At 41.3% G+C, this 27,975-nt stretch overlaps 1 protein-coding gene across 1 annotated transcript in view; it reads right to left on the bottom strand.

Annotated features, from left to right (window-relative positions):
- Positions 1 to 27,975, bottom strand: part of MESR6 (misexpression suppressor of ras 6) — a 443,740-nt gene that overhangs the window by 388,188 nt on the left and 27,577 nt on the right. The window lies entirely within an intron of this gene.

The raw sequence follows: 27,975 nt of genomic DNA, 5'->3' as shown, positions 1-27,975 counted from the left end.
CATGGATACGAGCCCGGTCGTGGCTACACCCCCTGGCAACACCCTTGCCCAACATGGCCGCCAGCCTTTTGTACACTCGTTTATACTCGCGAGCCACTCCTTTTGCTCGTTATACGCTACTCAACACAACCCAACATCCATTCAGGCACATATACGTTCTTTCGACTTTTACATATTTTGACCATGAAGCTTGACGCAGGGGTTGGACCGAATACCTTTTTTGCCCCACCATTTTCGAGATCCTCGAGCTCTCTCGCCCCTTCGATTTTTCACCCTTTGCGCCGCAGCCCCTGTTGGGCATGGCTTACGAGTGCTGGTCGGCCGTTCGACCCTTCGCCTGTATCCTTTGACCTCGCTGACTCTCAAAGTCACATGCCCTGTGGATTCATCTCTCGTGTATATATATTTTCCGCAAAAATCCCTGTACCCCGCTCTTCTCTGCTTTTATGCGCTCTTTGAATTACGTGCTGGGACTCTGGATACCCTTCGCTACTGCACGGCCTGCTGTTTTTTCTCTTTTTATGTTTTTTATTTCACCTAAAAGCACGTACAACGAGAGACCATTAACTCTTCAATAGAAATCGGCGGACGGATTGGATCTTGTACAATCTCCATTGAAACGGATATACCGGATCAATAAACTACGTGATAATTGCTACGGTGAAGCTTCACCGATGAAACAGAGGAGGGGCACAATGATGAAAAAATACGGTAATTGTCCGATGGCTCCTGTTTGCGTCTGGGGCTTTGTCAGTTGTTACCAGTTTTCATGAAAAATCTGTACTTCGAATGTGCAGACAGTCTCAATGGAAATCGCGTGCAGCCAACGGTCTCGAATAAGTAAATAAACCCATCGCAAAGTTCTCTCTTCCGTTGGAAACCGCTTTTTTTTCCTTTCTCATTGCCTGGGTATTCATATTTCGCACTGAATACAACGAACGTCCGCGACGCGATGACACTGGCAAAGAGACGATTGGGAGGCTGAAGAATCTTTATATTCGCCGCACTACGTGCTGCTGTTTTCGTGGAGAATTTTCGGAGCTTCGAAGAAAAGAAGACACACAATGTATCGTGGTGTGTACAAAAAAAAAAAAGACAAATAACGAGCGTTCAAACCCTGGAGTGATAGGGTAAAAAACTACGCCCGAGACTCTTCTTCGTTCTCCCTATCCAGGAAAAAAAAGTGAAAATAAGAAAAAGATGGGGGGGAAAAAAAAAAGAGCGAACTTGAGAGCCGAGGTCGAGAGGTGCTCGTGAAAAATTTGGCGTCGCGCCACTCTCAAGTGGGTCGCCGCTGCCGCTGTTGCCATTGCTGGCGGCTGGTTGAGAGAAAAAGTGACGAAAAAAATCCATACTACGTGAACCCGGAGGGCGCGGAAGGGCGGGCCGAGGTACAGAGGGCTGCAGAGAAAAGTTGGGGCTGTTCGAGGGGCTCGAGACAGAGGAAAAGGCAATGGAGAGAGATAGCAAGAGGGAGAAAGAGAAAGTCCGGGCAAAACTAGGATTCGTTGCTATGGGGACGCAGCATGCTCGCCGTGTGCCTGGCAACCCCCGGTAATGCCCCAGCCCTTAGGCGAACCCCCCAATCTGTCGAAAGGTGGCGTTCACTCGTTTTTTCTCTCTCCCTTTCTCCACATTTCTCTATTCACCTCGAGCCTACTGAAGCGCTTCACTCGATATCGCCTGCTTCCGAACCAATGGCGGTAGCTAAATTCTATTTTTTCCAATTTCGTAAATACACTCCGACGCACCCGAACTCTTGAAAAGCCCGGTCTTATTCTAGGGTCAAAGTCTTCGAGGATCGTGCGAAAAGGGTGGAAAAGAGGGGGCTCGTGGAGTGGGCCACCCCCGCATCCTCCCGCGACTCAACAAGCAAGACCGAAAGCTCCCTCTGCACATTTACAACCACCGACTCTCGCTGGCTCGTGCTTTGCCAATTTCCATGGCAACACGGCCATGGCAACTAAAGGGGAAGCTACCATCCTCTCTTGCACCGAACATTCCGATTCTCATCCTGATCATGGATATTAAAGATGGATAGGAACTAACTTCCTTCGATCAATATCGTATGTAACCCTTCGAGCGAGTTCACCACGGTTTAACGGTCGACGCGAGCTTTTTGATTGCAACTAAATTAGATTCGATTGTTATACGAAGATGTCGAGTCTTTCGTTATTGGACGAATATTTTGAAGAAAAAAAGTTATTTGGACTTGAAATTATCAAAATACATAGGAAGTACCTGTGGTCAACCAAAGAATTAATAAATACCGAAATTCTTTCATTCGTTTCTTCTGACCATATCAATTGTATCAAGGTTTAGCCATTACGAAAATGTGGGGATTAAACTATGCTCATAGAATAGAAAAAGTGAATTTTCAATCATGAAAATGCGGAAGCGAAACCTTCGGTAATTGAAGATTCTGTGCATCATTGTTGAGGAAACAACGAACTCGAACCACCTTAATTAAGTTCAGGGTGAAGAGATAATTACTATGAGCATCATTCCAGAAGGATGAAACTCCAGAAATCTGCAATCCGTGAAACGATTGTACGAAATAAGAACTCGTTATAATTATTCCATCGGATGAACATTTCAGCGAGAGTAATTTATATCTTCCGCGTCGAGTATTCACAATGCGCAATGAACTTTTGTCTACCTTGGCTCCGAACTTTGCCGTATTTTCCTGACCACAATCTCTCATTCTCCCGCGGCAGTCGAGAAAAAAGATGGAAACTTCGTTGCTAGGTCCCGATGAAAGATGAGCGGTTCCAAAGGGAGTAAACGAGAAAATCATCAGAGGGTGGGAGCTTTTATGCGCTGCAATTCCATCCAGTTGCCATGGAAACGCTTCGAAAGCTCTGAATTTATGCCCGTGGGGTCAAATAGAAGAAGGAAAAGAGTAAAACGAAGAAAAAGAAGAATAAAAATTGTACGTCGAGACTTGTGAGCTCGGTGAAAGGTTGGAAGACGTCCGACCTTGAAAGGGTCATTACCAGAGCACACAGGACCAACTGAACTCTTTTTTTTTATGCACTCAGCTCTCCTCCACCGTTTTCATCATCTTCAAAAAAGCATTATTTTTTCTCGCATACCTCTTGAAGATGAAAGGTGAGCTGTGTGCTCACGTTATAATGAGACTCGATTCGTCCTACCGGTCTTTGACGAGCAGACTGACGCCCTTGACCTTACGCAGTCGAGCTTCTTTCTTTGTCTTAACGTCAAAGCTCCGTATTCAACAAATCTTGACTTGTAACTCGTTTTCTTTTGGCATGCTGATTTTACGAACTGAACAAACCAATTATCCGAGACGATCCTACCTCTCTTTCTCTCTCACATCTCTTTTATTTTTTTCTTCCATTGCTATTACTTCTCCGTCATTCTTAACAAGCCTCTCTAACGAGCACGTGCAGACTGCATCTGGTTTATGTTCTAGCCTCAGCAAGTAACGAGGAAACGTCGAAGTACTCGATTATACGCATATGTAATATCGAAGAAGCAGCAGAGCAAAGATAAAAGAAAGAGTCGTTGTAAATCGGGACATATAGTCAATTTGTAATGATCTCCAATGGACGATTGAAATTTAAATTTGCCACCGACTCTTATAGGCACATGAAATCTCGTTGTTTCATACATTTTTTCTTCTCCTTCTTCTTACTTTTCTTCTCCTCCTACTTCTTCTTCGTCTTCTTCTTCTTCTTCTTCTGCTCGTGCTCTTGCTTCTCCGTACTTTAAGTCAGTCCTTCTTCACTCAGCCCTATCGTACGTCTCATCGTGCCTTGAAAATCAAACAACGCGAAGCTGCCGCGGCATTTAGTTTTCAAAGAGAAGCCGCGCGGGGCTGGATCCCTCGGACTCACGTTTAAGATCGGCAGTTGAATCGAAATTGACCGAAAAAGAGACGTCGATACTCGTGAAGTCACATCAGGTAAACCTCGTAAAGAAGTACCACGTATATTGCTTACGTATCGGGACATTTAACCTACGAATCAGGCAACATTCGTCGCTGAATATTTGCATGAGAAGCAATGTGAGAAACTGCCGTGAATTAAAAATCCACCAATCCCCCCCCCCCCTCTCTCTCGCTATCTTACATCACGAAATCCAATCTCTCGTGGAAACACTTTCATTTGCTTTTTTCAATCAAGCTCCAAAATAATGTTTCAATGATATTAGTATTCAGGATCAATAGTCCCAGCTCGCGAACTATTCCTCATTACGTAAGAGATCAAACTCCTTTTGAAACGAGAAAATGAACAAAGAGATTGGAAGCTTTCTACCCGATATCGCGATGACTCTCATCCTTGAAAAAATTCAGCAGCACTCCTCCATATTTATAGTATCTTTCTCTTTCATGTCTCGCTTCGTTACCGTCTATCCTTTCTTTTCGTTTTTAATTCAAGATCCAATCAAATATACATAATTGAGAGTTGGTACTGAGTAGCGAGATTGAAGTTCCTTCACAACGGCTGCTTCGCTCACAGTCGACTAATTATGTTCGCGCTTATTAATTAAGATGCTCGAGTGATATAATCAAGTTGACGTTCGAGGGAGACCGAGTCTTATACATAGAAGGCGATGATGCAATTAAGGTGATAGCATTTTTGCACATACCATGCACCTATTCGGGTAGGTATCCGCGTTATCGTAGCGTGCGAGCCGATGCGTTGTAAAACGAGCGATAGGCAACGCCGGCCAACAATTTTTGCTACATTTATTTATAACTTTTCCGTTATAAATAGGTTCAAAAATTGTTTTCGTCGATAGGAAACACGTGGGCGCATAGCCACTGTCCCGGAACACACCGATTGAAATTTAATTGACGATCGATCGATAAGGAAATAATGATTTTCAGCAATTTCGTATTACCGAGATAATGCTGGTTTATTATATCTCGATCGTCAATTTGCAAATCACTATTATTTGTTAGTTTGCGTCCCCAGGCCGTCATTTGGTTATTCGATTACAATTTTTTCAACTATCTTCCCTCGATGGCTCCGCGAAAATCCGTTTACTTAACATTTTCGATAAAAGTTTGAAAAAAATGAGATTGCCTCGAGAAACTGGAGCCTGCGTCATCGATTTGAGAGACCGGAGATCGTGGTTAGTATATAATATGGATAATAAATGATTATCGCCGATACGATCATTACACGTTATTATGGGAATAATAAGCTATCAGATCGGAACACAACTCGGAAAAGGTATATGCCACGCGTTCGAATCTCATACTCGCCCTCCGTCTCTCTACGGCTTCCCTGGACAACGACATAACGTGTGTCCAATCTTTACACTTTCCTGCACACGACACCGAGTCTAGATCCTTTCCTGCCGGTCCCCTTCACAATTAATTCCATACCGCTATACAAAATATGATTCTTTTAACACGCTATTTCCCGTACGTTGGATACTTTCAAAGTTTGATGAGGAATATGCATTTTTTCGGCTGCACGCGGTACTTTATTCTTCCAGTAAATTAATGAGTTGGCTCAAAATTCTCATACTTTTAATACAAGTGTGGATTTTCGCAACCGATTTAAAATCCGAGCCGTAAAAACGAAGTTAAGCGGCGGAGTGTAACTCCCACTTGGGTGATACTCTCATTATTGAAAATTCAACTTGGATTTCATGCTTCAAGAATATTTCGTCCGAAACTATACGAGGCATTGTGACAAGTGTCAAGGATTAAATACGAAGCGTGTTTCCTGATTGAATATTTATCAATAGAAATCGCGGAAAGCAGAATTTCCACGATCAGTCTGACCGATGTATTTGAAGTGATAACTTTAACGTCGCCAAAGAATTTGTTATGCGCTCGTTAAAATGAAATAGTTGCGAGAGAGAAAAGAAAATTTCCGCAGAGTACATTCGATATTTATCACTTTTTTTCGATCCTCGGCGAAGCGAATGATTAATTAAGAGACGCAAGTTCGTAAATTCATTCGTATGAAAATGAGACGCAGCCGGTCAGCGTGCGCGATGATGGTTAAACAAAATAGCAAATAAATGAAAAGGGAAGATGAGGAAGGAGAAGCAGAAGAAAGCACACAGGATCGCACTGGCGGTTAATCAACGTGGTCGACGTTCATAGAGCGATAATTCATGAAAAAAGAAAATGGTCGTCGTCGCACTATTGGCCGGATACTCGGTACTCCTTTCGAAGGGAGCAAAAGTAGGGAAGAGCCACTTCGTACTTTTCGTTTTGCTTCTTGGTGGCTTAACGCATCAGAAACCCCCCCGAGCGAGAACGAAGATATACGGCCTACTTTATGCCATGTACCGTCCACCCTGTATAGCTAACGATATATATGAGTCGCGAGAACTCCCGGCACGGACTTCGTGTGAGCACGATTTCGAATATGGCGCGAACACCTGGGCAACGGTAGCGCGGAAACATCAACTAAATGTTCCCGTATGACGTATGCACTTCTTGTGCGAATCTGAACGTCCAGGAAGATGCAAGGGAAATAAAACTTTGGAGGGATAATCAACTCGGTACAGATAAATTATACTTACGAAAGTGTATTGAAGCGAAGTGTGAAAAAATGTGACAGGAGATCGTTTGGCTTTTGACAAACTTCCAGGAATAAAAATATGGATGGAAATTTTAGTAGCTTTCGTCATTAGTTTCCGAACTCTTAACTCGCGTTAAGGTAGTTCATGCACGGAACGATTTTATTAAGAAAGTCTTGAAATTTACACAGAATTTAAATGAATAGTCGACCCACGGGCATATCAAAATTTAAAGGATTCGTCTTATCGGTTATTGAGATAAACGTGTTTAAATATGAATAAAAATTCGTTTCTCTTTCCGTATAACGAAAAAAATGAACGCTTCTTACCAAGTTTAGAAAAAAGTGCACAATAACAATGAAGTATATAATGAAAGTTTTGGAAAAAATTCAAGACGATTGTCTTACTATAGTAATAAAGATATATTACGTTAAAGATTTAACGAAATTGGTAATGAGCACTCGCACAACCTCGCATTTGCTTATTTCAGCATTTTGTTTTTTCTTGGCTTGTTCCCGTTGTGTGAAAAACTATAGTAGTAGTATACCCCGCGATTAATTAATGGCTTGTAATTTCATTCGCCAAAAGATAAGTTGAAAAAATTGATTTACAATTTCGAATTAATAACTCTGAAATGAATTTAAAGTGATAATATCTTCAATTAGGAAGTAAAAATCGACCGAATTTAGGCACCCATAAAATACGATCCTTCAGGCATGATCTACGTTAATTGAGCATGAAAACGAACATGTAAATATTTATTGAGAGTTGAAAAAAAAACCAACAATTTGTATAAAAACGAGTGATCAAAGAAATCATTCGAGTTTACGTGTATCATCGAAACGCAACGTTACACACGCTTCATTCACGTTTTCACGGTGGAATATGATGTGCCGCTCAACTGCGATCAAAAACGAAGGTATAGAGCTCGAAAAAAATATGATACCGAGTATAAACAGTCTATCAATTACGACTGACGAGGTCATTTAGCACCGATAAAAGGCACACCCGTATACCGAAGAAGGAAATAATAATCGAAGATAAAATAAAAAGTGGTGCGCTGCACCCATGTCCATATGTAATACGATTTTCCCTGCTCGCAGTCTATAAATCTTTTGTCTATTTATGCTTGTGATCGCTGTTATTATATCGGCAATGCGCTGCCACAACTTCCGGCCATTTTTCCACTGCGCGAACACGTTTGAAAGATATGAGAATATTAACGTCTCGCTTTACGCTCATTTGAAACGAAAATTCTTCAGCCGCGATAACAACTCTGAGCGTTGGGGAAAAAAACCGAAAACTCATTCGCTTTAAACTTTTTATTTACGCCCACAGACGCTCTCGATGAATCTTACTGCTCGTGCTGGATTTTAGATGGATAATCGTATTTATTTGTGATTTTATTACCATCGATGTCGAGAAATTTTTACGACACCCAGCCATCTTCGGACATTCATCATCTTTCTGCTCATCCCAGTGGAAAATGAATATATTAAGGTCCACGTGTTAATCATGTACGAATATAACTACGTATAAAAACTACAGCGAAGATAATGAAGCGTACAAACAATTACGAAGAAGCAACGAACCCAACGAGCTTAACAACGAGGGCGAGGCGCACACGAAAATAATAGCATAGCATTAAGGCTTAATGGCGTCTCGTGTATAAAAGAAATATAATACACGCGAGCTGATTCTGAAGTTCGTTCGAAGCGTAATAAGAAGTTTGCGATTCGATAGGAATCTTTCCCGCATTTCGAATTAATTCACGGCGTGCAAACATCATATTTTCCTGATTAATTTACCTGTATCCGAAATCGGTTTGTGAACACTTGTTCGATAACTTTATGAGGCGTTTACGACGAGCACGAAACTCTGCGAAAGGAAAGCTAAAGAATTAACATCCTCACGATTTTTATTCCAGAAAAAATTCAATTCCTCGTTCTTTTTCTGGGATGCCGATCTCTTGAAAATCTCGCGGCACAACAATGCTGAAAAATGTTGGAAAAAATCTCGAGTCCGAGCGCCTGCAGCAAGTGCATTTAGTGAGCTCACATTTTCCTATTGTTTCACACGCACGTGAAATTATCACTCCATTTCCATGAGCTCGAAGCGATAAGTACGAATGATAATCCAATCACGTAGAGCCTCGTTTGAATCCATTTTTCCAAGAAGTCTTGATAATTTGTCTACCGCATAAGGTTTGTCGGTGCAAACGCCAAACCAACGGCTCGTTCGAATGCACTGCATAAATGATTATCACATGCATAACCGTGAATTCAGGTATTCACATGACCGTAGGATTTCAAAGCAAGAAGAGAATCAGCGAGTCAACGAACTGAGAACTGAGGTTAGAAACTTTGTTGCTGGACGAACGAGTTTAATGATATTCCAGGAGAGAGTTGTGAATTTATGCTTCTAAATATACGCGTGCATTTTCCCCGGCTTTCCGAAGCGAACGGTCGACTATGAAAGAAGTACAAAATATGAGCAATACAGAACAAGAATAACAAACGGCGTAACCAACGATCACATTTGTCGTATCCGTATAAAACGAACGTACTCACTCGCCGAACCCCGTCGGTTCGTTTACTATGTATCTTCTTTGAAAGGGGTCTGAAGAGAGGGAGGAAGAAAGAAGGATGGAAAAAGCGACCTGCCCACACGATGGATAGGCTTTGAGGACGATAAAATTATGGTGAATGCAAAATTTGCCCATCCGTTTTTCATATTTTCCTTTTTTCCGCTCTCCCACTCTAAATATGAGAAACGAGAGGAGAATTTTTAAAGAAAGTTGACCGTGACGCGTCGCCACTGACGGAAACTCAGCGAATTTGCGAATGTAACAGAGAAATTAAATTAAGATCGGGCGGCGTCGTCGTCTCGCTTGAATACTCGACATTTCCAACCGACCATTTCCGTTATGATTTCAATGACCGATAATTTTTTTAACCTGAAGCATACTTTGTATCTCCGCGCACACATGCATAAGTCTTGATATTCCCATTTATTTATATTCGCCGATATCTCATTCTCGGTTACGCTCAGCGCCGTCTGAGTTATTTATACATGCAGAAGCAGAAGCCATTTTCCATTGGCAATTGACCCAAGCACCTGCAGATCTATACAACCGATTCGTCAAGCAAGCTATTACAGTTTATCATATTTTTCGCAAGCTATACCTCCTCCATCGAATCTCTACGCAGGATATACGTCACGGTTCATAAATGCTGAATCATTATGCGGTAGATTAGAAGCGGTTGTCGCAAAACGAACGAAGCGAGGAAGATCGTTCGCATTTTCATTTTTTCCTCGTAGATTGTCGACCAGAAAATTCATCATTTCTGTAGCTGCAGGTCAATTGGCGAGTTTAGGATTTAAAGAAAAGCTCAAATCTGCGTATCACCGTTTCGTCGAACACTGCGAATACGAATTTTTAACAAAACGTTTGATTCAATAAACTTTGGGTTCGTACAATTGCTTAATTTGGAGACTCGGACGAATGAAGCTTCACCAAAAGCACCGTTGAATCGATGACAGTTTTGTCAAATCAATAAACTTCGTTCTACTGGCGTCGGTTTCGTAGAATTTCTATTCCCATAGACGATCAATAAAATTCGAAATTTCAAGTTTTAATCTCTTGGTGAAGATTCCGGCACGATTGAAACGGTGATTTTGCGTTTAATCGTAAAGTTCAAAGGTCACGGAAGAATCGAAAAAAGTCTCAAAAAAGTAACGCAATAAAAAGGTCATTAAAGGCCAATAAGAGAGGCGATGAGAAAAGTATCATGTTTTGATGATGCGAAGGATAAAATGTAGGAGAATGAGGAGGCGGTTTCGTAGACATAACGAAATAATGATTTGGCATATGTGATGCCATTGGAAACGCAGTACATTGACTCGTAGGCGTTACTTTTAGATGATACATAGTTGCTACAATCAAGCAACTTTGTATCGTATGAATAGACTAAAGAAAACGAGTTAGCCGAGGCTAGGAGACACAGAACAAGATTCCCATCGATCTTTACGCGGGTAATTAAATTAATTGCGATTGGGAGGAGCACGTGTAAGCCATTTTTCTTTCTCACTTGAAAATAAAAAGAAAAAATAAATGTATTTTTTTTTTTCTCATTCTCGCTCTTCTGCACCAATTTAATTGCAACGAGGTGCCTGGTTCGACCAGCAGCTCGATTGTGCTCTTTTGATCATACGAGCCTACACCGATCGCTTCGGGGAGATAATGAAAGACATATCCCAGCAGAGTCATCGACACAAGTTATGTCCACTTATTTTGTAATAAGAGGGCACGCTTTTTACCGACGGCCATCGGTTACACGACTACGATACAGTCTTGATTACTGCAAATAATAAATCATTGCTCTTCCTTCCATTCCTCGTCATCCAGTGTGATTGGATTGGCCATTTTTACCTGTAAGAACTTATCCAACAGCGATCACATCTCAAATTACCCACAACTTGAATTCGTTTTCAACTTCTCGACATCGCTTTGCAGGTTCGTTAAACCGCTGCGTGCCTATTTTTTCAAACTGACTCAAACTTGTTCTAGCGCAAGAATTTGATAGCAGCGCACGCGTGTTTGTGCTAAAATTCAATATCCCTGAGAAAAGAAATATCCTGCTAAATATTGTTTCAAGTTTGCGGAAAATTCAAATCGAATTTGAGCTAACTGGGACAGTGGATCGAGAATATAACGCTCGAAGAAACTCACCGCAATGAAAAGGAAACAGTCAAGCCATAAACATTCTACCTCGCAAATGATTCTTTGAACAAATAATTTTCTGTCATTGTAAAAAAAAAAAGAAACGAAAAAAATAGTCTAAGAAGTATGTGCAATGCATTAAAAGTACTAAAAGAATTAGAAATGTTGTTCGAGTGTGTCGTAGAGTCTCGAGTGTGCATATTTAGCGAGGCTCTCGGCGTCGAGAATGTGATGGAGGGAATGCGAAATGTCAGGAGAGAAGAATGGACGAAAGAGAGTCCAGCGGACGTGACAGCAGGCGAGCGACAACTGGAAAAGGAAGTAAGAGCCTGCTTCCCTCCCTCAGCAACGTTGAGCTCTCGAGCTCTCAGCTTCTTTTCTGCCTCCCTCAGGACCATTATTCAACTTTAGCAAACGCTATGGGGGCGTAAGGGTGAAGGGGTCTGACGAAGAGGTAGAAAGAGTTGGACATGAGTGCGCGTACGTAGGTCGTGGCCCGTGGGTTCGAGGAGAGAATTGCCAATATTCTTGTATCACGTTGTTTACTCGTCTCTCAGATAATTTTCCTTTTCACTCCGTCGTTATTTTTTACTCGAGCTCTCTATTGCGTGTGCTATGCATTTAGTTGAAGCACGTTTGCAATGCCATTACAAACAGTCGGTCGTGGTATACAAAGGCTGGAGGAGGGGGCGAAATATATTTTTCCATGAGTCCGTTTCTCACCATCTTCATTCGGGATCAACCAATTGAACGAATCGATGGAAATACATTGCGACGAAACCAGGACGATGTGATTGTGTTGGGGCGTAAAGTACTCAATTTGTTGCAAATCAAAAGTTTATTTCGCCAGAACTCTCGTGCTGGCAAGGTAAGTTGAACGTTCACGTATTAACCGAGGAAAGAGCACTCGATGCTTCTAATCAATTACACCGACAGTCACTTTTTTATTTATACACATCAACGAAATAGTCTCGGAAAAAGGGAAATTCACCGCGTCTGCAGTAAAGCATGACGAGTCCATTAAATACTTCATCAAGTTTGATCCTAGAAATGATATTCGCAAAAGTGAAGAAAATGCCTGGAAAAAGCCATTAGCTCGGTGAAGTATTTGCATAATAGATAATTTGCTGGCGCATGCACGTGGGGACGTTACTTTTACAATTATAGGGAATATAAATTCGTGGTATAAGTGAATGAATGTGCATATCTATACGTACATGTGAGTACAAGCGTTGATAACTCTTGCGTGATCGCAACTATTCCAAGAAAATTAGGGCTTCATTACAAGTATTACAGAGGCAAGAAACTAATAAGATAATCAGGCTCCACGATGGATAGTGCTCGTTACGATTTTCTTTGCTTGATTATAGAGAGCCACCGTTAATTTCCTCTCTTACTCGCTCCTCTTTTTCCTCTCTCGGCACGTCTTCGGTTTTTTAATTCCCTACGTTTTGCCACGATTGCAAAAATACGTGAGTCGCGCGGAGAAAAAAAATGTTTGGGGAAAGGGATACGCGAAACGATCGATTTATTTAATGGTCGAATCATCAGCAAAGATGGTCTTTGATACGCATCGTAAATGGGGAAAACTTTATTCACGCAGCGTTCCTCCACAACCGATCGCTTTTGCTGTTCGAGAAATATCTTTTTAATACTCCTCTCGTTGAGACGCTGCCACAAGTGAAGATGAAATCCCAGCATTGCAGGGGTTCCAGTTTCCATCATTTTTTTATCGTGACCGAATATTTCATGGTGCCAAAAATATCACATAATCCCTGATTCTTGAATTTGTCTAAGAACGATTAAGCGGATGGTAAAAAATCGAGATCTGCGGAATATTTGATTATTTTTCACTTCTTCCCTTCACTTTTGGCTTTTGCAATCTGTGTCTATACAAAAATCTCGAAGCAGCAGAAGTAGAAGAGTATGCGCGAGCAATTACGGGTCGATCGTTTACAGTGCGGGGAGAATTGAAAAAAGGCAAAACTCGTTCTGCCTCTCAATTTATCGTATCACACATAAGAAGACTGTGCTATACAGGAAACGCAGTCGTTTTATGGGCGCTTAATCTATTAATAGAAACGCGGAGCTGGACATGCAAAGTTATGATTATCGCATCCGAAAATATCAGCGTTCGTCAAGTCGATATTTTTCATTTTTTCTCCCCCCCCCCCCCCTCCTTCTGTCCATCCGGACCTTGCGACGACAGTTTTTTCTCGTAATGAGCAAATTTATCCACGTTTTACCGTCCACAAGCATATTTCAGGCGGTTGATTATTGTCAAAGCATTTCGCTGTTAACGAGCTGACAAATGAGATTCTCGTTAAGTCAATTCGAGAGTTCAGTGAAGATTTTTATGTCAGTATTATTGCACCCATTATATGATGATGAGGCGGATTGTAAATTTCAACGTTTTTTTTTACACGAAGTGATCTTTCCGCTGAATCGCTGCCTGTAGAGATTATAGTTTCGATTATTTGCTAAAAATTTTTAATGCTCGCAGATGAAAAACGATCCGGTGTACCTTCGTCAAAGGATACAATTCCGAAAGATTATTTCGGATTCAAAAAGATTCTGACGACAATAATTGTCTCCTTTTGGCACACGCAGAGTTATACGTAGAGAAATTTTTCAAAAAAAGGCTGCAATACAATGTTGTCGAAAATATCAGAAGAAAATCTCATTTGAATGATAGAAAGTTCATGAAGAACTTTTTTCAAGAGAATTTTATGAAGAAAATTTCATTTTGATGACAGCTTCAATACCCACCTGGAAATTTGGTCTAAGCCTCTCGCATACGTTTTCCCTTGCAGCACGCAGTGACGAATACCGTTGGTGAGAAAATAATGGAGAAGAGTGAAAAGAAATAATGCGAATCCGCGTGGAAGCGATGAGCTCGCAAATACAGAAGGCGGTGTTGGAAAAGTTGAAAAGATCGTCGAGCGTGCCATATGCGAAAGTCGAGGAGGAGGGCAAAAAGCAAAAGTGTGAAGAACGGGTTTGAAAACTTTGACGAGGTATCTGAAAGCGAGGGGGGGTTAGAAACGGAGGAATCGTTGGAGCAGGATCGAATATCGCTTTCTTCGAGATCGATTCCGATTAACAAGCTTTATTTGCGCTCCCTTCTGTTCGGTGCCGATGAAAAATTCTTCGATGACGCATTTTATTGATCTTCATTGATAGGCGGTTCGCCTCGCGTGCCCCGAAATAAATAGGAAAAAAATGGAGAAAAAAGGATCGAGTGCGAGAAGAGGAGGCTGTAACAAGATCGTGAAGAGGAGCTCTCCGAAGCCCCAAGAGGGTTTGGTATGTCGCGAAACACGTGTAGAACCGCGACGAACACGTCCGTACCACATAACAACCGGCGTAAAGTTTTTTCTCTCCTCTTGTCCTCCGCAATCTCCTCCTCCCCCTCCCCTTTTTCTCATCTAAAGAGCCGGATCCGTAAGAATCCTAAGATCGCCAAGAATATTGTCTCTTTCTTTTGGACCCGATCACCGCGAACTTTCTGTTCAATCGTTAAACGAACACGCCGATCTTGCGATTTATCTCACAGGTGTGTAAGTTCCGCGCGCATTTGGCATCCCCGAGAAAAATTTCGACACGGAAATTCAACGTGGGAATAAAAAGTTGATTGCATAACTCTCGAAGAAACAAAACAGAAGCTTTTCATCACGAAGATCACGAAGATGGTGATTTTTATAAAATGCTTTTAGTCGTGGAAGGTGAATTGAAAAGAAAACTGAATATTCAAATATTTTTAAGATATTCGAAGACTCCTGATTAATTCACGTCCCTTGCAGAGATTCCTCTCCGAAGAGCGACTGAAGCTCGATAAAATAATGAGACAGCAAACCTACATACAAGATTGTAATTTGCTCGCTTTTTGTATCCCTCATCGCGGCTACATCTTGGGCTCCCTTCGATCTAGAAGTTTTTATCTCGCCAGAGGGAGCTGCTTCGATATCCTCAACGTCGTGCTGGAACGGTGGTAGAGAGGATAAAATGTAATTCGTAGGAACGAGAGACTCTCGCTTTTTCTTCTCATCGTGAGAATCTTCGAGTTCGCATTTCATCTGAAATAGCCTGACATTGTACTGAAAATCTTAGCAAGAGAAGGTAATGAAATCGGTGGAGTTAACTCGAGCCGATGCTCGAGCTTCTTCTTCCTCTTATTATTCTTTCTTTTATCCCGTCGCGCTTCTCCCGCGACGCTTATTGGGTTCACGAGTTGCGAGAAACAGTAGTGCGAAGAAGGCGACAATAAAATTTAACAAGCTTCCCATTTACCATTTCTGGAATATAACCCCGGGTGTGCACGAGTTACACCGAGTCACCGTAATAGTTTTGCAATTGCAATTTCAACAACCGCTCGCCTTTCATCCGGGAAATAATAAACTCTCGACTTCACACACGATACTCGCTTCACTTTATCTGCTTCGTTTTTTTTTCCACGTTACATTTCACTTGTACTTTTTATTCGAAACAACATACGAACTGTGCCTTGATCTACGGTTTTTTCGTTGCTACGCTCGTACTTTTTCCTTTTTGATCATTCAAGTATATTTGAATTTATCACACTCGATGATTTCAAACAGAAGATTCGAAAGTCCTAAGATGCTGCTGTTGAGCTATAATTATTTACAAAATACGCGCATTTGAATGCGGAAAAAAATCACCTAAATGTACCGCAAATGAGAAAACAGAATTCGCCTTTTACTTTCGTCGTTCTCTCCATTCGGTACTGAGATTTTGCGCACGCAGCTCATAGGCGGAGTGCACTTAGGCCCTGCCTCCGACCCCTCGTACACAAAGACCTCGAAACTCGCACCAACGGGGCTCCCACTGTGGTCATGCGGATCTGTTAATATTTACAAAATCTTGGAGAGCGAATGAGACGAATTCATGGAAAAATTTGTGACGCATGGACAGGAAATTTTTGCATCTTTCAAACTAATTATCCCGCTGCAAAGCGAGACTTATTTCTTTGCGGAATTCTGTGAATTTAGAAAAATCAGACGGGATATCCTGGCAATTAGAAGGTAATTAAGATGACTCGAGTGTGTGCTCGTATGCTTTGTAGCCTCTGGATTATTTGACGTTACGCTACGACAAGAGGAAAGGTCTGGAGAGAGGAGGAAGGTCGGATGTCACGAAAACGATACAAGCAGACCTGCCTGACCCGCGTGGTGATTCACGATTCTCCATGGACTCGCAAAACAGGAAGTTGTTTGTCGACCGATTGTGATTCCTGTCGTCTCGAGCTGATCCTCGGCGCCAGTTCATCGAGATATCATCGTATTTTACAGGCCTCCATCGCGTTCGCAAGTGCACTATTTTCATCGAGATTTCCCTCAAATTCACGCTCCCTAAACACATTTTTACCTACGACTCGGATATTTGGTAACACACAGAAAAGCTAGTGACCAAGTTCTATCAACGTCCCGAATCAACCGAGTTACGATAAATGTAGAATTAGGAAAAAACGAAATGAAATGTTTTCTGGATGATGATTCGACGAGGTCAATACTCGGATGGGTGGCCGCTTGGCCATGCACGGAGACAGTATTTCTGATTGTAAGTTTCGAACGATGTTAATCACTTGGAACCTCGTAAAAACATAGCTGACCATTAATCGATGTTCTATTTGTTCAATTTTTCTCGCACAATCTCTGTCGAAACTCTTCAATCGTGCGAATCTACTCTTGCTCCGGATACGTTGCTCTCAACGTCCTCGATCAAGTGAAACATTTCGTATCATTGGAGTTTCCTCGAATCACTTTTCTAAAGTCAATTCAATTTACGATTTTCTGTATTAAGAATCTGTAAAAAGATTGGCCAGATCTGATGATGCGTGATCGGATATTGTCATATATAAAGTCATATCGTGAATATTCAATCACGATAATGAAAGTGGAAAGAATCTAATATCTTAAAACTTTTAACACGTCAAATGTACAAACCTCATTATGGTATATCGTGAGTGAAGTCGTCTCTTACCTGAAACAAAATGAACATAAAATCAATGAAATTTCATCGGAGATTCGAAACGTTTCTGCTAAGAAATTATCATCATTATTCATACGGATAAACAGCAAGGATGTTTGGAAATTTCGTATAATTCAATTAGTTTGAGAAAATTCGTGCTCGCGCATTTATCAATTATTATTTTACTTCGTACACTTTTTTAGTATACATTCCATCAAGACGAGTATAGTTCTGAAAAGGTTGGAGAGTTCATGAGTTTCGTTGGGGTAATTAGTTGCACATGTAAGAAGGTTCACATGCTGGACAAGAAGTTTAGGTTTTGGCTAAGTAGAAAGTATACGAGAGTGTTGAAAGCGCTGCACGTGTTATTCCGGATTGCTATTGGGAACGAGAAACATCAGGATTCTACAACGAAGATCAAAGAAATCCCGACCGCGTGGACCGTTCTTGTGATGCGGAGGTTGAAAGCAAGCGAAACTGGTACATCAGAAATTTGCTGTAGCGCTTTAACACAAAACGTTTTCCGCTTCTCGTAGCAGTCCACCAAACCGCAACGATGGTGATGAATAGAAGGAAAAAATGGAAAGACGATTAGAAAGAGAAGCTGAGAGAGGGAAGTGAGCTTCGTCATGCTAATTGACGGCCATTATACGAACTAGCTGTTTTTTTTATACGCTCACTACGCTCTTTAATGCTCTGACTACGAAACTTTTTTTTCAATACTTTTGCAAAAAAGCAATACTTGCTTTTTTTTAATCGTCATCGTGAAATCTGCAATCTTTCCACCATATTTTCCTGACTGATTTAAATAAAGATTGTTGCTCCGTTTAGCGACATCATTTCGGGGAAGGCGAATGGACTTTATGGTGATATTGATAATCGGTGTTTGAAGTTATTGTAAATTTCGTCGGTACCGAAAAGTTCTCAAAGTTTATGAACAATTTTTAGTGCTGTTTGAAACTATATCGTGTTATAGAGTACGCGGTGTGTTTTGCATTTTAATTCTTAGCACTCGTCGCTGCGACTTTTCGTTGCAGTTAACTTTTTACTTTTTGCCCATTTTTAGTATTTTTTTTGTTCGCACCAGCTCGTCTCGAATTCACAACAAAACGTGTGACTAAAGGGAGCGAAAAAACACGAGAGAGAAAGGTAGACAATGTGGGATGGAATATAAAGAAAAAAAGCGAGAAAAGAAGGGAGGAAAAGTGGAGAATGTGAGATTTTATTCGTCGCGGTGTGCGGAAACATAGAAAGAGTCTGGCTGAGCTATAGTTTCTCGAGTGTCCATACAAAGTCCCAGGAAAAAAAAAAACAAAAAAAAGAAATGAAAAGGAAAACGTTCTCGTAACTGTTGGAAAGCTGTGAGCGAAGAGAATGAAGCTTTCATACCCGGGAAGAAAGAAAATGGTGGGAAAAAGGGGTGGAAGAGGGAAGATGAGTGCGCTGCATGAAAAAAATGAAGGGTAAAGGGAAGCTTTGAAAACGTGAAAACTTTAAAAGCGTCGCATTCTTTTTGACAAATGCTTCGACGCTCGTTCACTCTCGCTGATGTTTCTGTTGGCCGCTGGAACTAGCAGCTCTTCCGGCCTCGACAATTCTCTCTTTCTCTCTCTCGTCATTCGGCCGATTGCTGGAGCAGGGCGTATGCACAAAAATAAAACACCAAAGAAGGGAGAAAAACCCTCTTCTTCCCTCGAGCTCTTTCGTGCCTAATGCACCGTACAGCCGTTGGAACAAAAAAAGGACTAAACAATGTTGAGTATTACACGCACTGAAATCCACTAGCTTCGACAGTTTTTGAACTGAATGACGGTCCCAAGGCTGTAACTAATTCTCAATTAACAACAAAAGAGCAAATGAGAATTGATCCGCTTCGCAAGAATCATTTTTTCCCTCATAAAACTAGAAAAAAAACATCTGTTTGGTTCAACGAGAGTCCGGTTAGAACAATTTTTCTCCTTTGCCTTGCGGCTTCATAAAATTCTATTCAACCTTGAAATTTTTGTTTTTTCAATTCGAATGTTTTTATATATTTTTAACGGATGGGGACAAAATGTTAGAATTACTCAAATTTCGAAGAACTAACATCTCGAGTTTATAAACTTTGAATGATAATATGTGGAGACGGATGGATTCGATTAGAGCTTTGAATGTCGAAAATAAATAAAGTAGAAAGTTCAAGGTTCGAAGCACGTTTACATCGCGAAAATAGAATGTAACAACCGCCCATATAGAACGACGACTAAAATATCGTTTTTCCGAAAATTCGATTATCACTGTTTCGATTCATAAATTACTGTGAATATTCACAATTTCGAAAATATAATTACGAAAGCCTAAATATTACTGAGGTTGAAATACTGAAACACCAAAAAGTCGAACGGTCAAAATGGCGAAAGGTTAGAAAGTCGTCCAAACAAAATAAAGAAATGCAGCGGAGCTCAGAATACTCGCGTCTCACTCACTCACTTACTCAGACTGATGATTTCCAATTTCAAACATCGCCATTTTGACTTTCGCCTTTTCGAGCCATCGCTATTCTGCATATCTAAGTTTTATAGGTTCGAAAAATTCCCTTTCGATTTTTTGCTACTCTGTATTCTGGTCTCTCTATAAAACAACTACTCTCCATTTTGAATTGAAAAATATGAACTTTTGACATTCGTATGGGCCGTTAAAATTGAATTCGAAATGAAAACTATCAAAATATATATTTTCGAGTGAATACGAATTCAAAGAAGGAATATATTCGGTTAAACGCGTAATCTGCTAAATAGTCGATCGGAAATAAGAATTTCGAATTACTTATTTTTCTCCAATCTGCTATTACAACTTTCAAAATTTCGAAATATCGACCGTTCTACGATTTCCACTCTTTCAAACCGATCAAAATGTGTAATTTGTTTGATTCATATACATAGCTTTTGTTAAAGATTTCTTCATTGTTTTTTTATAAGTAAAACTTTATTATTGAACGTAATAAATTATTATTCTATTCCTCTTTTCAACAATTTCTCTATGACGAATAATATTTCCCCGACGCGTCACCGCGAATTCTATCTAACGAACTCCCAAACTAAATAATCATCGCGGAAACGTTGCGGTTGACCGTACTCAGGCTGTACGTCCTCGAATACGTTTTCGTTCGTTCGTTGCTTCATTTCGCGTCATCCGAATGTTGCGGAAGGTTAGTTATACCAGTTTCCTTGGACCGGGGCCGACAAACGTCTTGGCAAAAAGACCGGTTCCTTTTTTCATTGAACCCGAAACATTTTCATCTCGTCGCAAGCAGGCACAATACTCCGCACTGGGTATAAGGATATGTGCCATATATTATACACGTGTACCGATTAAACGAGCATCACATATCGCGAATCCCGGTAACCTGACAAGCGAAAAATCATCGTTTTTTCAAACCGCGTTTCGCGTATTATTCGAATTCTGTCCCTCGAGAACTGAGGGGAAAAAAGGAGTTGACGATTTTATACCACAGTAGATATTGTCTTCATTGATCGGCGATGAGCATGGAATCGTGAATGATTTAATTCCAATCAAAAATAACTTTTATTTTCTCAAAAAAATAATAATAATAATAATAATAATCAACATCCGAACGACTAAACGGAATAGACAAAATGACAATTCAAACCGAAATGACAAAAGATTACCCGATCAAGAGAACGTCAATTAATATCCAAGTAGCATGAAAATTATGGCCGAAACGCCTTAGTTTCACAATTAATATGAAAGTGGACTAGAATAGTGAAAAAAGGTGAGTTGAATAAACAGTAAAGGAAGTTTGTATTTCAAGAGACATGTTTTTGCGAGATGGTGGGTAGGTTAAAACCTACTGATCCTGCTGGATGCCGCAAGTGGAAGGAAGGTGCACAAGAGGGCAAAATGCACGAAGCACATAGAAGAGACACGAGCGGTAATCGGAACGGTAGCTAGCATCGTTGAGAACACGAGAGCTACCGGTCGAGAAAGTTCGCCACTAATGGCGACATACACAACCTGAGAGACACCTCAGAGATTCTGGTCCGGAGAGCAAGAAAAGGCTGCTGGGCTACGACCCTATTTACTGCATCTCTGCCAATTCTTTTCTTCTCTTTTGTCTCTTCGTTCTGATTTTTCTGCATCTCTTTCCATCTTGCTCTCACTCTGTCTTCTAATTTCTTCTCTCTCTTCGACTTCTCTCGATCTTTCTCGCTCGCTACTTACTTTCTCCAGCTCGTAAATTCAATTAGCTAGTGAATAGATCCTCGGAAATCGTGAACTACAGTACTATTGCTGCTGCTAACACGGATATAAATGCAACAGATACGCACACCCCTGTCTCCTCGTATTCTTCTCATGCTTCGGTGTCTCCTCTCTTTCCGGATTCACCTTTCTTCTCACTCTCCTTCTTATGCTATTCTCACTCTTGCCTCTCTTCGTCTCCCCCTCTCTATTATAAGTTCTTTCTCTTCCGCGTTGGGTTGTTCTTGGCAGTGCCAAGTAACGACTGCTCGTAAGACTTAAATCTATAAATTTGACGAATAAAACACACTAACAGTCAAGCCGGGACGAGAAATACTGGCTTGAACGCAAAGAAAACAAGGGAATCGTTCCACACGTCGTGAATTTCGAAATTGCCTTAAAATCAAATTTATTTGTTCCGGTTCGTTTTAAATTTATTCGTTTTTGTAGATTTTACGATATCGAATATTGTTCCAATGGGGAATAGAGATGGCAGACTGGAAAAAGTCTGAAGCTCACGACGCTGAGCCACCGAGCACACGAAGTGAGTTGTCCAACGATATTTTTCCAATTGGATCGTCCGTTTGAGAATGGCGAACAAGCGATGTTGGTAAAGGAATGCTAAAAAATCCCGAGCCTCGGTTCTCTCGTGTTAGTGTTTTTAGCGTTTTCCCAAAGAGTCCAGAAATAAGGGAGAAAAGATTTGAAAAAAGGTATTCCAGATTCTGACAACATTGACGACTCGCCATCAGAACTTATCGATGTAACGGAAAATAAAAATAAGGGACAAGAAAGAGCGGACACGTCGGTATGCCCGACCAACGTACTCGAGTTGTCTCCATAGTCCGGAGAATAATCGGAGTGAGATGAAACGAGAATAAAAGGCTTTCCGCCCACGTGTCGAGAGCATATTATTTATCCAAGAAAATAAGGCCCGGGTCAGCGGGCTTTGCGTTCGATGTCGAAGCTGTAAATTGAGTCACGTGGGCGAGACTTAAGGAAAGCACATGTGTAGAGGCGAGCCTCTGCGATTTCTGTGCTACTATCGACATTTTTACCCTTTTTTGTTCCTATTTTTACCCATTTTTTCCTTCGAGATGCGTTATTTCGAGTTGTACGATGCAAAATCAGCGTATATACGAGACAAGGCTCGTAACTAAGGCTCTGTTTCTCTATATCACGTAGCTTAATACACTTTGCTTCGATATATGTGCATACGTATATACGGTACAAAAACTTTTCCCCGATAGAAATCTTGTTTGGCCCATTGAAACGTTCCCGACTTGAACCATTATGACGTATGGACTGTTACCGACTGACGGTAATTCAAGCCTCAAATGTTTCGAAAGAGCGAGAGAGAGAGAGAGAGAGAGAGGAAGAAATGAGCCATACAAGCATTTGTGCTGTGACGAAGAACGAGAGATTCGTTCTCGCAACGAGGTGGGACTCGAAGGTGGGTCTTGCGAAACTCGAACGTTGTCATAAATTCCAGGAGGGATTGTCGGCTCAACCGGACGCTCAAATCCGTTAAACTTCCAACTCGACGGAGCAACCATAAATGAGATAAACGCAGTGAAATGGAAGATCCATGATTTATTTGAAAATCATAAGTGTACAAGGGAAGTGTCTGAACAAAATGATCAGCGAGCTGAAAAATTACTGCGTGTCTGCCTCTCCATTGAGATGCACATCCGGTAGCGCATTCTTTTGTCTGACTAGTGAGGCGTCTTTTCTACTTGACGCGCCAACCGACGTTTCCACGGCGTTTCCTTCGAAAACACTGACTAATCATTCTTCGTAAACGTCCCTCGAGTTTCGATTATTCCGGAAATCGTTTAATCGCTGCCATGCCTCGTATCAGAGATTCCTGACTCTGCATACATTCCTCCTCGGTGCTTTTCTCATTTTACCCAGAATGGAAATTATATTCTCATTAAGCTTTGCGAAAATGATGATCAATCAGAGTGTCAACCGGCTCACCGAGGATCATTCTGACGACCGTAAACTCAAAAACGTCGTACCACTTCGTATCAAGTTAACTGGAGCTGTCGCATCAACTATCTATGACAATCCACAGTAATATTTCTCCAACGTTTGGGAAAGAACATTTCTTGTTCGACAACGAAAGAAATGAGGACGTGAACGGTGAGACGGAAACGGGTAAGCTAGTGCACGAGGAGAAAAAAGAGTAAAAAAAAGGCTAATGTATCGAAAGAAGGTTCCCCCGAGCCCTTAATATCCGATAATACGTATCCTATCATATTTTTCTCACTTTTAGGATGCTTTAAAAGTTGGCTTTTGTATTATCGTCGGTACGAAATCGCATAGTAGAAAAGCGAAGTGCTGACGTTACTCGAGTACAGCGGGTTAGTGTTGCAAAATGGCGTCAGCCTCGTCGTTGTGGCCGCGATGTTTGATGCTGCGGGGCCAGTGAGGCTATTAGAGGCCTCTCGGGATCCTGAGACCGCCGGTTTTACGGCGCAGTAAATGCACCATGGTGCGACTTTTAAATTCACTTAGAAAAGAACCCCGGCGCACTCGGGCGCGAATTAAAACGCCAACTTTATTGCCACGTTTCTCTCGGATTTTTTTCCCCGAGCTCGGTGGGTAAACCGAAGCCAAGAAACACAACGAAACCAACCACGGAATATGGCGAGAATGAGGAGGACGGGGAAAGAGAAGGAAAGAGAAGCAAATGAAAAATATGCTCGTTCGATCCTGCGAGACCGAAACAAAAGAATAAAGCTCGTTTAAGGATGTGGGAACGCGCACCGTACCAGTCGATACAGTTTCCGCTACACCTTACGAGAGAAGCTACCACAAGTGACCGCCGCATGCACAGCGCGTTATTATTTTTAAATATCACCTTCATCGTTACATCACTAAATGAATTTACTTTTATTTCGTTACGGAGCCTCCACTACTGTCAATTCATCAGGTAATTGCACTAACTGTAATATTGGGTAAAACGAATGTGCAGGGTTGGCACAAGTCTATTGAGTTTAGGGTACAGATGCACGGAGCATAGTGACAATTCGGTGCATTCAAATTTTCAATTCTCTTAACGATGTTGCTTGACACTTAACATCGTTACGTTGTGGAGAAAATAAATAATCGAACTACTTTTCAGAAAGTATGGGACGGTTTATTATATAACAGAATGCAATGTGATGTTTATTACAAAAAGATCTTGATGTTAGTAAAAATCATTTGTTATTCCCTTAAAATGTTCTCAATGTGCAGAATGTAGAAGGAAATTTTTGAATCGTAGAGCAGGATTATCCATTGCTCGGAAAAATCAGCATCTGCGTCGAGAACGACGAGACTCGCAGAAAACTACCGATGCGAAACAGAATAAAATGTTAAAAAAGTGAAAAAAAAATACAGCCTGAGCAGCTAGACGAATGAAAAAAATTAATCTTGTATTTCGTAGGATGGTGATGAATCAGCTGACCTCTTATCGAGCATCTTGAATCTTGTATGAATTCACAGTGCCCTCAACTTTTCTACTCTTTAAAACAAGTTTGCATAATGAGCAGATGAAACCTCGAGGATTTCTGGGAATGGAGTAAAAAATGTCAGAAGTGATCAATTTCATTCCATTACAGCAAACGTATAAATGAATAATTTTTAGCAAAGATCCAGGGGAATTGTACACGATGAAAAAAAGCAGGCCCTTGATGGAAAAAAATCGCGAAAAACAATAAACTTTATATTTCTGTTTTATCAATGAGAATATCAAGGAAACCATAATTCTACGTCCGTCTCGAATGGAGCCGACTCGAGGAAAGATTTGTTGCTGGGCTGAGAGATTAAAAGAAAAAAATGCAAATTTTCGTCTCGCCCACTTCGAAGATACTCGCTCTCGTGGCTCTATCATCACGATGCTCTCTGTCTTTTTTACCCGTGTCAGGTCTGGTACAGTGGCAACTGATTGGTGAACCGGATTCTCTCGACTTCCTCTTTGCCCTCGGAATGCTATTTATTGCTTAATTAGAGGGAGGGTCGACAAGCAGAATGAATACAACAGTCGGTCGTTTACTCAGGTGCCTTTATTTTTTCCAATTCGCATCTGAGCGCGCTCAACGTCGATGAAATTTGTAGAGACTTCATTAAACGTCTGAATGCAATCGAACAAGAGAAAACTGATGAAAAGCAGTGAATTCGATCGAGAATTCGGATTCCCACAACCGCTAACTTTCTAGCTGACACGAAAAAATATGAAGCCTCTTTTAAATAACAAACCCAAACAAACCCACGTTTCAGAGATCCGCGAAAAAGTGAAAAAGAGTTGAAAGAAATTTTGAGCTAGTGAGTGCGGGAGTCTCAAGAGAGAGAGAGAGAAAGAGAGAGAGAGAGAGAGAGAGGGAGATGCTTTCAGACGAGTTTATCGGAACGTCAAGATCTCGATGCTGCTCGGGTTGCTGAGAGTTCTTTGCTCTCGTTGCCTCCGCAGGTTTATTCGTTTGCGAAGGAAAAAAAAAGAATTACTGCAGCGCATATCGTTCGGGAAGGATCTGAATGAATAGCAGACGATGGACTCAGTTTCGCGAGCTCGACGAGCAAGAGGAAGGGGGAATTGAAGGAAAAGAAGAAATAAAAAAAATAATAATAATAATAATATAAAACGAAGAAGATGAAAAAACATATACATATCGAGGGAGCCGTAGCACTTCCTGCTGTCGTTGGCCTCGCCCGAAAATGAAAGAAGCCGCGCGCGCGGACTAACCTGTTCCTCAACGACTGCCGAGAGTCTGCCGTGCGTCCATAGAACGATAATAAACCGTGATAATTCTTAATACGAAGACCCTTCTTGGCCCATGCATATCCTTCTTTTCGTCAGCGTCGTTTTTATCGTATAGAAATTCTTCGGGTATAGATTACTATCGACTATCTGAGAATTGGGGAATATCATTTCCGCGAGATCTCCTCGTAGCAGTTTGAGCATATGTTTATATATTTATATAGATGTGCATGGTACATCGTGTACGTATTCGTTCGTAAATATATATGTACATTGAATCTTCAGCGCGGTACGTGACTTACGCTTATTCGTTAGGCCGCTGTCCGTCCCGATGACGTGGCACATCCTGCGTGCGAGTAGGATTCTCTTGCTCCTGAAGCGCCTCACGTACTCCATATAATAAACCGCATAAGCATGTCTCCCTTATCTCCGAAGCATTGCAACAAGTTAAGCTCGTTGTAGAACGATTCTTGACTAATTGCTTTTCCATGCGAAATGATTTATGCTCATTTGTAATAGAGAAACGCTGATAATCATTCTGCCCAATGATCAGCATGAATGAGCACACTTTTTAACATTTTTTTCTTCTTTGTTCCAAAATGCGAGTAACATTATGAGCGGCGAATAATTGCTGGTGAATGTTTTCTTTTTTTTTTTTCGTTTTAGACAAGGAATCTTTGAAAGTTTTTTTTGTTCCATTGTTTTAAGAGGTTTGATAAATGAGTTTCTGAATCACAAGTGGATACTGTTAAAGTTTGCGAATCGATCTCGATTGCGCACGAAATATCGCATCCTGCTGGTGTCTCTCGAAGGGAAGGAAGGAGCGTTGAGTGATCGTACAATTCGCCGTTTAACTGACCCCAATTGAAGGTAAGACGGATGAGATAATGAAAGAAGTTGAAAAGCGACGATTATAATAATTCGCGTTTGAACGGAGTTGTACGTTAATTGCAGGTTTCAAAAGCATCCAATTAGGACACGTTAATTAGACGTGGTCGATCGGAACACACTCCGAGGTTTTTTTTTCATTCATTTTACGCCTGTTCCATTCTTCTGTTTGCCTCTCTCGTAACAGCGAGCCTAGGCTCTTTCTTCATTTCTTCACTGTCGTGGCAAACACGCCACTTTTACACGTGAGCATATTACGAAGAATGGTGCAGTATACGTGTGAGCTTTGGTCTTAATTACATTCGTGGTTTCCCCCTCATGCGTCGAGCGCGTCGCGCCTGTTTAATTACGATCTACCGAAAGCGTAGCAAGCTGTGGCATTGAAGTGCATCAGCGCTAGTGCAACTACACTGGCGGCGGGACCGCCGGGCTTTCCGAATAAGATAAAAGAGAATGCCAACGTAACACGAGGAAGAAAAAAGCAACCCCTTCGCCCTCAAAACGCTTCTGTTGCTAACTGCTTCGCGAAACATTTTTATGACTCCCCAGCCATTAATTAATGCAACTACATCGTACGATAAAAATTTTGGGACTATGTATAAGAACCCCTCTCTTTTCACTGGAATGCTGCAACTTTAAATAGCGAGTTGCCATTCGTTAATCGTGCAAATACGGTGTATTCCTTTTACCTTAGGGTACCAGCAGCCTGCAGAATTTAAATGGCATGACACACGTCAAAAGACAAAGTGTTACTCAGTTTTAACACACGACAAAACTTGTTGGGTATTTTGATGCGCTTGTTCTCCAAATGACAGCCTCAACCCGCGTCAGCGGTCTCGCGAGAAAGTCTTTTCTCACACTCTTATTGAAACAACGACGA

The sequence above is a fragment of the Venturia canescens genome, chromosome 1, assembly GCF_019457755.1.
Source record: "Venturia canescens isolate UGA chromosome 1, ASM1945775v1, whole genome shotgun sequence".
NCBI lineage: Eukaryota > Metazoa > Arthropoda > Insecta > Hymenoptera > Ichneumonidae > Venturia > Venturia canescens.
The sequence above is the reverse complement of the archived record's forward strand: the minus strand, read 5'-3'. Positions and strand labels throughout refer to the sequence as shown.